Source organism: Mus musculus, chromosome 3 (genome assembly GCF_000001635.26).
Source record: "Mus musculus strain C57BL/6J chromosome 3, GRCm38.p6 C57BL/6J".
NCBI lineage: Eukaryota > Metazoa > Chordata > Mammalia > Rodentia > Muridae > Mus > Mus musculus.
Window position 1 is genome coordinate 61,450,541 of NC_000069.6, and position 13,810 is coordinate 61,464,350.

The window sequence follows — 13,810 nt, forward strand, 5'->3', positions numbered from 1 at the left end:
ACTGCCATATCCAGGGATCCACCCCATAATCAGCATCCAAACGCTGACACCATTGCACACACTAGCAAGATTTTATCGAAAGGACCCAGATGTAGCTGTTTCTTGTGAGACTATGCCGGGGCCTAGCAAACACAGAAGTGGATGCTCACAGTCAGCTAATGGATGGATCACAGGGCTCCCAATGGAGGAGCTAGAGAAAGTACCCAAGGAGCTAAAGGGATCTGCAACCCTATAGGTGGAACAACATTATGAACTAACCAGTACCCCGGAGCTCTTGACTCTAGCTGCATATGTATCAAAAGATGGCCTAGTCGACCATCACTGGAAAGAGAGGCCCATTGGACACGCAAATTTTATATGCCCCTGTACAGGGGAACGCCAGGGCCAAAAAGGGGGAGTGGGTGGTTAGGGGAGTGGGGGTGGGTGGGTATGGGGGACTTAAGGTATAGCATTGGAAATGTAAATGAGCTAAATACCTAATAAAAAATTAAAAAAAAAGAGAAAAGGAAAAGAACCTAAAATATAAAGATATAAAAGATACTGTAAAAAATAAAGATACAAAAGATAATATAAAATATAAAGATATAAAAGATAATATAAAGAATGAAGATCAAACTTTGACTAAAAGAGGCAGCCTTCATCAAAGGCTTAAAGATAGCTTTCAGGGAAAGAGGAGTAACTATCAGAAGCAGCCACTGTGCAGATTTCCCAGAAGAAGAGAAAAAATGAAAATAAGCTATTTCAGAGCTCTCCTAGGGACAGAAGGAAAACAGGAGACGTCCTGCTTCCTCTCTGGTTCCTATGGAGATATTCTTAGCTCTGGTTATGATATCTGGGTCCCTTTGAGACACCAAGCTCTATTCCCTGTCTGTCTATTATCTGTTTTTGGTGCACCAAATTGTCCATATGTCTGTCAATACATGTTTGTTTTTGTTTTGTTGTTTGAATGATTGTTGCTCTGTGTTTCATGTTGAAAAATATAATTGGTTAAAACTTTAAAAAAAAAAAAAAAGAAATGCTTAGGGCAGGGCAGGATGGCATATGCCTTTAATCCCAGGACTTGGGAGGCAGAGCCAGGCAGATTTCAGAGCTCATGGTCAGCCTGATCTACAGAGCAAGTTTCAAAACAGCCAAGTTTAGGCAGTGGAGGAAACCATCAAAATCAGAAAGCTGAGCCAGGTGTGGTGGCACAGGCCTTTAAACCCAAAACTCAGGAAAGGAGGCAGAGACAGGTGGATCTCTGTGAGCCTGAGACCATCCTGGTCTCAATGCAGTTCTAGGAAAGTCATGGCTGTTTCACAGAGAAATACTGTCTTGAACAAACAAGCAAACAAACAAGAACAGCAAGCCCCAGAAACCTGGTAAAAATGTGTTTGAACAGGGGGTGGACATGGTGGGGGGGTCAGGTTCCATGCCCTAGCATGCAACAGAACTTGGTAGCTTCTCCCATGTGGTTCCAGGCTTAGAGTCAAGGATAAAAGAAAGGGGTTATAAAATCTCCCTTTGTGAGTATGAAAACCACTGAGGCCAAGCAGGTATCAGGCATGTCTCTGCATGGAGGTAGGCCTAGATAGACCATTGCGTGAAGCTATAAAAGTGAAGCTTGGATTAGTTTGTAAGATGTTAGAGATGCTAGAGACATAGGATACCTGCTAAGGAAAGCTGCTAACAGGGTGTGGAGCCAGACTAAGAGAAAGAACAGTGCTGCAGTCAACAAAGCTGAAGGCAGTTGAAGATCTGAAGAGCATTTTGACATTGGGCATGGAGATGCAGTTTGGAGTTTGCCCAGCTTGTGTTGTTCTTACTTGGATGGAACATTTCCTTATTGTGCTTCCTTTCCAACTTTTTAAAATGGTAATGTGCAACATCCTGTACCATTACATGTTAGAAGCATATGAGCTGCTTTTTTATTTAGATTTTATAATTAAGAAATTACGTGAATCTGAGACTTTGGACTTTTAAACAGCACAGGTACTGTGATAAACAATGGAGCCTTTGAAATTGATACAAGCCTATGTGACAGTTGGAATAAAAATGGGCTTCATAGGCCCATAGGAAGTGGTGCTATTAAGAGGTATGAGCTTGGGCTGGAGAGATGGCTCAGCAGTTAAGAGGTCCTGAGTTCAATTTCCAGCAATCACATGGTGGCTCACAACCATATGTAATCAGGATCTGATGCCCTCTTCTGATGTGTCTGAAGACAGTGACAGTGTACTCACATACATGAAATAAATAAATAAATCTTAAAAAAAGACGTTTTTAATAAAAGAGGTATGACCGTGTTGGGATAGGTGTGGTTTTATTGGAGGAAGTATGTCACTGGGGGTGGGTTTTGAGGTCTCAGATAGTCAAGAGGGGCTCAGTGTGGCATTCTTTGCCAGTCCATCTAAATGTAGAACTCTCAGGTACCTCTCCAGCACCACATCTGCATGAGTGCTGCTATGCTTCCAGCCATGATGACAACATACTGAACCTCTGAACTGCAAGCCAGCCCCAATTAAATATTTTCCTTTATAAGAGTTGCAGTAGTACAGCAATAGAAACTCTGAGCTTTCTATAAATAGCTGTATGAGTGGCAGACATTACAGATAGGTAGTAGTGAGAAAAGTGATTTGTTAAAGGTCAGGTAAAGAAACTTCTTGGAGACTGGGCAAAATTCTTGGAAAAATTGTATTAGGAGTGGCATTTTTCTTGTACCTTACATAGACATCCAGGGTTTTGAGACCCAGGGAAAGAAGATGCAGGCTCTGACAGTAATTGTATGTGGGAAATGGGAGATAGTTAGGCTCTGACAATTTATTTGTTTAGTGCCTTTAATAACATTTGAAATGAACAAGATTCAATCACACTAACTCCTGAAATGTTTCCCCAAGTTAAGTGGATCTAAATTATGTAGAAACCTGCATCAAATACCAGAGGCTAGCAATTTCTTGGGTTGTCTCCTAGTCATTGAAATGCTGCCACTGCTGTCATAGGCAGTCACTCAAAGACTTTCAAACTAGTGTTAAAATGAGCAGAGTGAGTAAGTCTGCTCTTGGCTGTGGAGCCAGCTTGCAAGTTGCTGGAGCACTGTGCAGCCTGATTCCCTCCGGGTCTCACCTTAGTAAAGGCATGTCTGTCTGACTGTCTCTTATTATCATCATGCCATATTGCCCTCCTCACCCCCAGCACAACAATAGAAAGGGAGAGGAAGGCATGGGAAGGTGTGAATTGCCCCTCCCCCCAGGATGGTTTCATTGGTTGCTGTTGTCATTGTTGATTTACAGAGAATGACTCTCAATTTATTTGTGCCTTATTATTTTCAGCTTTCCTACTTGTTTTTATGCATCAGGCCACCTCTTCTAGAGAGAACTGCTATGTAATTTAGGCATTATACCTGTCACAGCACAATAATGTATAAATGTAGGTATTTATGTATATGCCTTTTGTTTTAATGTACTATAATTTTTTATTTAACTTTGTTTTTAGAGCATTACCTAAATATTCTGAATAGTTCTATTTCTGAATGATCCATTTTTATTTCTTAATGACTTTTTTGTGTTTATATATTTTATAATGCTGTTTTCATAATACAATGCTCTAAGTAGAAGAAATAATTTTTACTGAAATTTGGGGTTTACTTTAATAATTATAAAAGTGAACCACTGAAAAACAGTTGTTTAGGACTTAATGAAAGTATATCAAGGGATGGAAATTATCTAAATATTACATCTGTGTCAAGCAACACCAACCATAAAAGAGATGTACCCTTCATGCTCTGTTTTCCCTCTTTGCTCTTGAGTTCTGCTTACAATACACTTTTACAGCCCCTCCTTTGACTTCTCCACATAAGTCAGCTCCTTTCCTATAGTAGTTCTTTCTTGCTGTGATTTGTTAACCACACACACACACACACACACACACACACACACACACACACACACACAAACACACACTCAGAGCCATTTCAGACTTGTTGCAATCTAAGTGGTCCACAAGGTACTGTTTTTAACACAGAAATTAAAAATAATACATGTGGAGTATTTTCTCAACAATTAACACATCATGGCTCATCTTGTTTCAGCTGCATCTTCATTCCCCAACACTCTTACTCTGTATAATTTTTTTTTTAAGAACATGACATCAGAGCTGAATGGCTCTGTGGTTAGGATCACTCACTTCTCTTGTAGAAGTCTCAGGTTTGCATTCTATCACTCACATCAATCAGCTGACTACCACTGAGTAAGTGCAGGTCTAGAGGATCCTACAGCCTCTTCTAGTCTTTGGTGACACCTTCATAGATGTGGGGAACATAAAGACAAGGAGGCACACATACAAACTCATAAAAATTAAGGATCATAGACTCCAGCACTGGGCCCACCTACAGCTCTCAGGAATTTTACTTGAGGAACCCAGCCCACACAGGTTTCTGTACTCGGATATCCTATGCTTAGGCCCTCCCACATTGCCCAGCAACCTACTGTAACAGTTCCATAGTAGAAAATGGGCATCTCAAACCCACTAAGACTTAGTCATCTCCTGAACACTGCTTTGATAGAAGATGAATTAAACTGAGAGGGAGGAGAGAGAGAGAGAGAGAGAGAGAGAGAGAGAGAGAGAGAGAGAGAGAGAGAGATATCAACCAACAAGAAAACAAACAAGTCAATTAAAAATTGAGAAATGGAACTAAACAAAGAGTCCTCAAAAGAGGAAATAAAAATGGCTGAGAACTATTTTTTTAAAACCTGTTCAACATTTTATATTGAAGAGATACAAATTCATTTTTTAAAGATTTTATCTTACTCAAATTAAGGCGATTAAGCTCAAAAAGACAAGTGACAACAAGTGCTGGTGTGGATATAAGGGAAGTAGAACACCTATTCACTTTTGATGGGAGTGCAAATTGGCACAGCCAGTGTGGAACTTAGTATAAAGTGCCTCTGAAAGCTGGAAAAAGATTCACTATATCATGCAGTTTTATAACTCCTAAGTATATCTCAAAGAATTATCTACCTTACAGGAGAGAACACTTGTTCATCCATGTTCATTGCTACTCTTTTTTTTTTTTTTTGGTTGTTGTTGTTGTTTAAAGATTTATTTATTATTATATCTAAGTACACTGTAGCTGTCTTCAGATGCACCAGAAGAGGGCATCAGATCTCATTACGGATGGTTGTGAGCCACCATGTGGTTGTCGGGATTTGAACTCAGGACCTTCAGAGGAGCAGTCAGTGCTCTTACCCTTTGAGTCATCTCGCCAGCCACATTGCTGCTCTTTGTTCATACATAATATCAACAAGTGGAAACAGACTAGTGGATTCATCATCTGATGAATGGATAATAAAAACGTGGCACAAATACAAAATGTGGTACTCTTTGGTTGTAAAATTAAATTCACAGAAAAATGAGTGGGGCTTGGAATCCTCACTCTGAGTTAATCAGAAAGATATAATACTATTTTTCTCTTTCATATGTGTATAGTAGCTTTGAATAGTTATATATGTGTTTTAAAGAGTATTCATAGATATTAGTAATGGGTCATGGAAGTGTATTTCAAGGGATAGGAGATAGAACACACATGGGAAAGGGAATAATGGATCTGAAGGGGTTGACTAGGTTGGAGGAAAAGGAGAGAAGAGTTGTAGGAGTATGGGAGGTATAACTAGCATTAAAGACCTTTGAAAAATATAAAGATGTAATACTGTAGCAGCTTCCATATATATATATATATATATATACATATATGTATATATATATATATATATATATATATATAGAGAGAGAGAGAGAGAGAGAGAGAGAGAAAGAGAGAGAGAGAGTAGGAGTTTAAGGAGAATTATTCTACAACAGAGAAGCAGGAAGATTAGAAAGGAGGGAAGGGGGTAGGGGGAAAAAAGAAGGAAAGAGAGGGAGGGAGGGAGGGAGGGAGGGAGGGAGGGAGCGAGGGAGGGAGGAAATATTCTCTCTATATGCTTTCAAATAAATAGCCCAGTGCTAGGTATGGCTTACTTGTTTTGGAGTTACTGATCAATGGTTTGCCATGGAAACTTCCAATAAACTTTAAAGTCCATTGCCATTGCTCTTGATAAAATCCAGAATTTGATAGTATGATTTTATTCCTGATGACAACACATGCTGAAGTCAGAGGACATGGAAAAATAATTGTACTGACTCTAATCTTCATTCCAGCTGGCTAGCTTTAAAGTGATGGAATGTGGTTTCAGTGTGTGCAACTTGAGCAGGGTTGGACTGGAAAGGGGAAAGCCATGAACAGTGTTACCTTCTTGTACACGCAGCAGGCTACAATAATGACTGGACCCAATAATAAGGCCCCTTGGTCTTGCAAACTTTATATGCCTCAGTACAGGGGAACGCCAGGGCCAAGAAGTGGTAGCAGGTGGGTAGGGGAGTGGGGGGGGTATGGGGGACTTTTGGGATAACATTTGAAATGTAAATGAAGAAAATACCTAATTTAAAATAATTTAAAAAAAATAATAAAGAAAAGAAAAGAAAAGAAAAAAAAAAGAAAAAAAAAAAAAAAGAAAGAAAGCTTCATGCAGACCCAGTATCATCAGGTAAGGTGGACCAGGAGTTAGAGACTGAATTCCTATATGAGAAACAGACTCCAAGCACTGAGCTACTCATTTCACACCTTTAAGACACAGGTCTTTAAAATGAAGGTAAATAAAATAATAAGCAACTTACAGGACTCTTGTGAAATATGAAATGCCTATGGGCTGGAGATAGGCACCTAGAGTCCCAGTGTTGACGATTTAGTGTCACAATTATTTCATCCATGGATTTTTAATTTTACCTTTTAGTTTGTCAAGAATTTCATATATGTACATAATGTGTTTTGATTAAGTATATCCTCCATCTTTTCCACTTCATGTCCTTCCCTTTTCCCTGACAATTTTGCCTCCCAATTTCATTTGCTTTTGTAAAACTCTCTAAAGCAACTTAAAACTGCTACTATGTATGATATAGTTGAACCATTGAATGGAGCCTGGGCATGACTCAGATACCTGAAGAAAACAAAAACAAAAACAAAAACAAACAAACAAACAAATAAACAAACAAACACTAATCTTGGCTTCCCCTAGAAACCACCAAATTTGCAATATCTCCTCAACCAGGTGTGAGACTTGACATCCGAGAATTTTGGAGGGCTTGATCTTACCAAGTGTGATGACTTTACGAGTGCACCAGCCCTGTCAAGACCAGCAATCCTGTTTCACTTCAGGTGTGAACTACTTCTAGCTCTTGGAATCTTTCTGTCCTATCATCAACCTTGGGATACAAGGTTGTCCAATTTAAAGCTGAGCATTCCTAGCTCTCTTATTCTCTGAATGTTGACTAGTTGGGTGTTTGCTGGATCAATCACCATACAATGCACACACACAGAAAGAAGGAAGAAAGGAAGGAAGGAAAGAAGGAAGGGAGGGAGGGAGGGAGGGAGGGAGGGAGGGAGGGAGGGAGGGAGGGGAGGGGAGGAAGGAAGGAAGGGAAGGAAAGAAAGAAAGAAAGAAAGAAAGAAAGAAAGAAAGAAAGAAAGAAAGAAAGACAGACTTCATAATTAGAGTTGAAAGATAGATTCATCTATGGATATAAAGTCAAAAATTTAGCGGAAGTTTAAAATTCTGTCTGTTTAGCCCAAGTAATATTTATTATTATTATTATTATTATTATTATTATTATTATTATTATTACTATCATCATCATCATCATCACCATCACCATTTCTCCTCTATGGTCTCTGACCTAGGTTGCCATGAGGTTTATCCAGTTAGTAGTATCAGGTATGAATTCTATCTTGTAGCGTAGACCTTAAATCCAATTAGAAAGTGGCTTTTTTTCTCCCATTGCATCCATTCCATTGCCATCTTCTGATACATATGCAGCTAGAGACACAAGCTCCAGGGGTACTGGTTATTTCATATTGTTCCACCTATTGGATTGCAGACCCCTTTAGCTCCTTGAGTACTTTCTCTAGCTCCTCCATTGGGAGCCCTGTGATCCATCCAGTAGCTGACTGTGTGCATCCACTTCTGTGTTTGCCAGGCCCCAGCATAGCCTCACAAGAGAGCTATATCAGGGTCCTTTCAGCAAAATCTTGCTGGTGTATGCAATGGTATCAGCGTTTGGAGGCTGATTATGGGATGGATCCCGGGTATGGCAGTCTCTAGATGGTCCATCCTTTCGTCTCAGTTCCAAACTTTATCTCTGTAACTCCTTCCATGGGTGTTTTGTTCCCAATTCTAAGAAGGGGCAAAGTGTCCACAGTTTGGTCTTCGTTCTTCTTGAGTTTCATGTGTTTTGCAAATTGTATCATGTATCTTGGGTATTCTAAGTTTCTGGGCTACTATCCACTTATCAGTGAGTATTTCTTTTACTGATTCCATGCAGAGACATTCATAATGCAGGTGGAGTTTAATGTGAGTGTGAGGCCGCTGTGGCTCTCACACATGTGTTGTACACAGCTCGACCTGTTGGATCATCAGCTTCTTTGGGAGCAGAAAATAGAACCCAGACAAATAGCTCCTCTCAGGCTCTCATGCCTGAGATTCCCCTTTCATCACAAAATCATCTTCCTTTAGTGTTGCTATGTTTTACTGCTATGGGTAAACAAAAGAAGATTTGATTCATGATACAAATCCAGAATTGATTAGTAAAACATACAGAAACTAGACAGATTCTCAAAGACTTTTTGTTGCAGATAGCCCTGGGGCTAATTATATTTGATGATAATTCTGTTCTCCTGTGAGGGGTTGTGAACAAGCAATGAGTCAGCACTCAGGTAAACCTGTAAACCTGCTTCCCACCTTAGTTTGTAAAATAAAGGAGAGCAAATAAGAAGGAAGGTGGAGCAGAAGGTAAGGATTGGGAAGAAGGAGAAAATGGGAGAGAGAGAAGATGCAGAGGAGGAAGAAGAAAAGCAGAGCCGAAGCACATGGCCTGGAGAAACCGAAAGTTCTAAGGGGTCTTATAGATGTGGAAGATGGTAGTGGTAGATCTGTTCAATCTAGGTGCACAGCATATATTCATATTAACTAAGTTGTGTTTTCATTGCCAGGGCAAATTTGGGTTGGAGATTTATACTGCAACAGACTTTACTGCTCTGAATCAAATAACTACATGGAACATGGTTTTGAAAGAAAACTTACTTTCAAACATTGGAGAAAGAAAACTGAACACTTGAAATAAAATTGAAATTAACATTCTAAATTATTATTACAATTTAGTGATCTTCATGCAGCGGCTGTCTGTTTCTTTTGTGGAGAGGAGCATTGCAACTCACTTCCTTCCCTGAGTGACAGCAGTGAGAGACCAATCAGAAGCCACACTTGGCTTCTGTGATGGATGGCATAGTTGGTCCCTGCATCAGGGTGATCTAGTGATCACACTCCTTGAATCTCTATGAGCAGGAAGGCTGGGAAGTCACCTCCTCAGAGCATCATGCTCACCTTTGTAGATGTTTATTCTCTGTTTACAAGTAAATAAGGGGTAAACCATGAACGTTGCAAACTCACTCTTCCTTCTCAGAAAAGAGCATTTCAGAGAAGCTAGCCCCATATTCAGAGAGACCCCACATTCAGGAAGGGGATGCATGTTGAAGTGTCTCCCTTTCCTATTTCTGTCCACATTTTGAAATGTAGCCAGAAAACATGTCAGCTCACCACACCCTTCAGGGTTTGAGTTCACTCTCTTATCATTTGAAAAACAAACAACTTTATCTTTAGTGTTATTCACAAAGCTTCTTTTCTCACACAGATGTAGAGAGAGATTACATCTTGCTCAAACACTTGCTGGCTGTGCATTCTGGGGCAAGTCACTTAAGGCTCTCTAAACTTCAATTTACCACTTGTCATAATGATTTACCTATAGAATGGTTATATAGATTAAAGGGAATGCTATATATAAAGTGCATATCAATCTCTGAATTGTTCCTGCTCTTATTTTCTGTAAAACACTATATCAACTGATGGAGTTGGAAAATGTGGCAGGTTGAATTAAATTATTGAGCCTGGTTTGCTCCCCTTTTCTGCCTCCACTTTCTTGGACTGTAGCATGGGTTTTCTCCTACATACAGATGTGCTTTCATATTCCACTGACTTTCAACTGGACCATGACTTGATTGTTTTAATTTTATTTTTGATTTTTAGTTATATGTCTCTATGAGTATATGTCACATGTGTCCAGTTACCAATGAGGAAGGAAAAAGAGAGCTTCCAGTTCCCTGGAGTTTGAGTTGCAAACAGTTGTAAGCAATGTGGATGCTCAGAACTGAACTCGAATACTCTGGAAGGACAGCACTGATGCTGCGCTATCTCTCCAGCCACTGTCAGGCTATTTTATCCCATAGGCTTTTATCTAACCTAATATACTACAGTATAGGTCTGAATAGTGCTTGCTGCCTTTCACATCCCAATGGGTCACTGGAGAACTTAGGGCTTGTGGAGTAGAGCTGGTCCAGGGGATTCACAGGCCACTGTAAAATAAATGCTTCTTTTTCTCAAATTTTGAGATTTTTGTGGTTGTAGTATAGCAAGCAATATTGGGAACAATTAATATCAACATTTTAGCGAAATTTTTTATAGGCAACTAAATTTAAAATTACTTTATGTGTATGTATGTTTTATCTCTGTGCTATAAGCATAGCTGGTCCTCACAGAGGCCAGAAAAGGGTGTCAGAACTTCTGGTACATCTATAGATGTTTGTGAGCCATTTTGTGGATGCTAACAATGTAACACAGGTCCTCTAGGAAAGCATCAAGTATTCTCATCCACACAGCCATTTTGCTAGCCCTATTGTTGTATGACAAATTTTTTTCCGGGGAAGGTGCAGTACACACATCCACTAACTTCAGGTAGAGATCCCAAGACAGATCAAAATACAGACAAGAAAGTCCAAATTTGTGGACAAAGAGTTTTGCTGGCATAAGGAGTGACAGGAGCAGAACGAATCAAAGACATCTGAATCATCAAAGCCCACCACAGCACAGGCTACAGATCACTAAAGCTGGGAACCTAGGGCACTGCATAGCCTACAAGCAGATCAAAAGTTGGAGAGTGTCATTTCCAAGTGCCTCAGTTGGTCCAAACCTCATCCAGGAAGCTTGGCTAGTTTCTTTCTTTTCTTTTCTTTTTTTTTTTTTTGTGGGTGCAGCGAACTTTATTGATGGTATTCAAGAGAGTAGGGAGGGCTCCCTAGGCCCCTCCTGTTATTATGGGGGTCTGGGATGGAAATTGTGAGGGAGATGCTCAGTGTTAGGGGCAGAGTTGGGATAGGGCCTCTCTCTTGCTCAGTGTCCTTGCTGGGGTGGGTGGTCCAGGGTTTCTTACTCCTTGGAGGCCATGTAGGCCATGAGGTCCACCATCCTGTTGCTGTAGCCGTATTCATTGTCATACCAGGAAATGAGCTTGACAAAGTTGTCATTGAGAGCAATGCCAGCCCCGGCATCGAAGGTGGAAGAGTGGGAGTTGCTGTTGAAGTCGCAGGAGACAACCTGGTCCTCAATGTAGCCCAAGATACCCTTTCAGTGGGCCCTCAGATGCCTGCTTCACCACCTTCTTGATGTCATCATACTTGGCAGGTTTCTCCAGGCGGCAAGTCAGATCCACGACGGACACATTGCGGGTAGGAACACGGGAGGCCATGCCAGTGAGCTTCCCGTTCAGCTCTGGGATGACCTTGCCCACAGCCTTGGCAGCACCAGTGGATGCAGGGATGATGTTCTGGGCAGCCCCACGACCATCACGCCACAGCTTTCCAGAGGGGCCATCCACAGTCTTCTGGGTGGCAGTGATGGCATTGACCGTGGTCATGAGCCCTTCCACAATGCCAAAGTTGTCATGGATGACCTTGGCCAGGGGGGCTAAGCAGTTGGTGGTGCAGGATGCATTGCTGACAATCTTGAGTGAGTTGTCATATTTCTCGTGGTTCACACCCATCACAAACATGGGGGCATCGGCAGAAGGGGTGGAGATGATGACCCTTTTGGCTCCACCCTTCAAGTGGGCCCCGGGCTTCTCCATGGTGGTGAAGACACCAGTAGACTCCATGACATACTCAGCACCGGCCTCACCCCATTTGATGTTAGTGGGGTCTCGCTCCTGGAAGATCGTGATGTGCTTCCCGTTGATGACGAGCTTCCCATTCTCGGCCTTGACTGTGCCGTTGAATTTGCCGTGGGTGGAGTCATACTGGAACATGTAGACCATGTAGTTGAGGTCAATGAAGGGGTCGTTGATGGCAACAATCTCCACTTTGCCACTGCAGATGGCAGCCCTGGTGACCAGGCGCCCGATACGGCCAAATCCGTTCACATCGACCTTCACCATTTTGTATACGGGACGAGGCTGGCACTGCACAAGAAGATGCGGCTGTCTCTGGAACATTTGTCCAGGCAGCTGGGCAGATCTCAAGGGTCTTTGTAGCTTGGCTTTTCTGAGTCTTCTTTGCCCCTTTATTCTGAGGAGTCTCAGCTTCCATTGCTTAACCCAGCAAGGAAGGACCTGGTGAATTTGGTCAGTTTCAGGGACATTCTTAAGTTAATTTTGAGTTGTTTACCTTCCTGTTTAAGAAGCTTCTCTGGGATTTAATGTTTCAATGTCAGACAAAACTGTTACACAATATCCCTTAAGTAGAAAAAAGTCAATAAACTCATATATGCTACCAATAAAGAAACTATATCATTAAGAATGCCAGAAGATAAAGCCTTTATATATGCAGATGTCATTGTAAACACAACCTAGAAGACTAGTCTCTAACAGACTATCATCACAGGTATGAGAGAATGTTATCAGAGGCCTGAATTTCATGAGAACACTACAAATAATTTGTGCAGAGTCATGAAAGCTTAAGTGGTCACAATAATGTCCTCGTTGGCAATCCTGGTTCAGGATCCCTGGTCCAGTAAGCCACAATGGAGAACATTGAGCCACACAGCACTGAGAACTTGGGAAGATTTGACTCCCCCAATGGCATGAGATTGAACATAATGACCTCACTATATATTTTGGTCTAAAGAAGATATGCGTAGCAATTATTAATTTAATAGATGTAACTTATTGCTATTTAGCATATGCCATCTTATATGTCACTTTCCTCTCTATATGTATGTGCAATAGGTGCACATTAAAGCATTCATCAGGACAAAGAATGGCAAGTGCCATGTTTGAAAATGTATTGATGAAAAGAAGGAAAGTGAATTTTTCTGGGGAATGTAGTTTGGCCTTATCCAGTCTGTGGGTATCTTGAAGGGGCTCTTACAGGCTGACCCAAATGAAGGGGATTTCTTTCTCTGCCGGTTCTTAAGATGAGACACAATCATCTTCTGCATTCAATCAGGTACTCAAATAAACTGGAACTTACATTATAACCTTTCTGGTCCTTAGGTACTTGAACTTGCAATAGAGTCTCTAGGGTGCTGCAGATAGCAATCTCTCCTCTTCTGTTTATGTATATATTCATGTATATGATACACACACATATACACACAAACACACACGCACATACACACAAACATGCACATATATGAATATATGTTGACAGAGGGGTATTGTCATCAGATGTGAGTCTCATTCATTTTGAATGAATGAATTATCATTCATTTTGGCTAAATAAATTTATTCTTTACATTGGTGGTTTTTTTTTCTTTTTTTTTAATCTGCCTAGAAGTTGGCCAGAATTTCTGGGGTAGGAGATACAAAAGAGTAGTGTAGAAATTTGGTCTTGTTTGCTATCTATGACCTACAGAGTATAACCCAGAGACAGTGGGAGTTTAACTCTAGAGCTTTTTTCAAAACAGCTTTTCATATTTTTCTCTTC

The 13,810-nt window shown here is 40.8% G+C and overlaps 1 pseudogene; it reads right to left on the reverse strand.

The window, feature by feature from the left end:
• Gm8349 (predicted gene 8349) lies at positions 11,123-12,339 on the reverse strand (annotated as a pseudogene).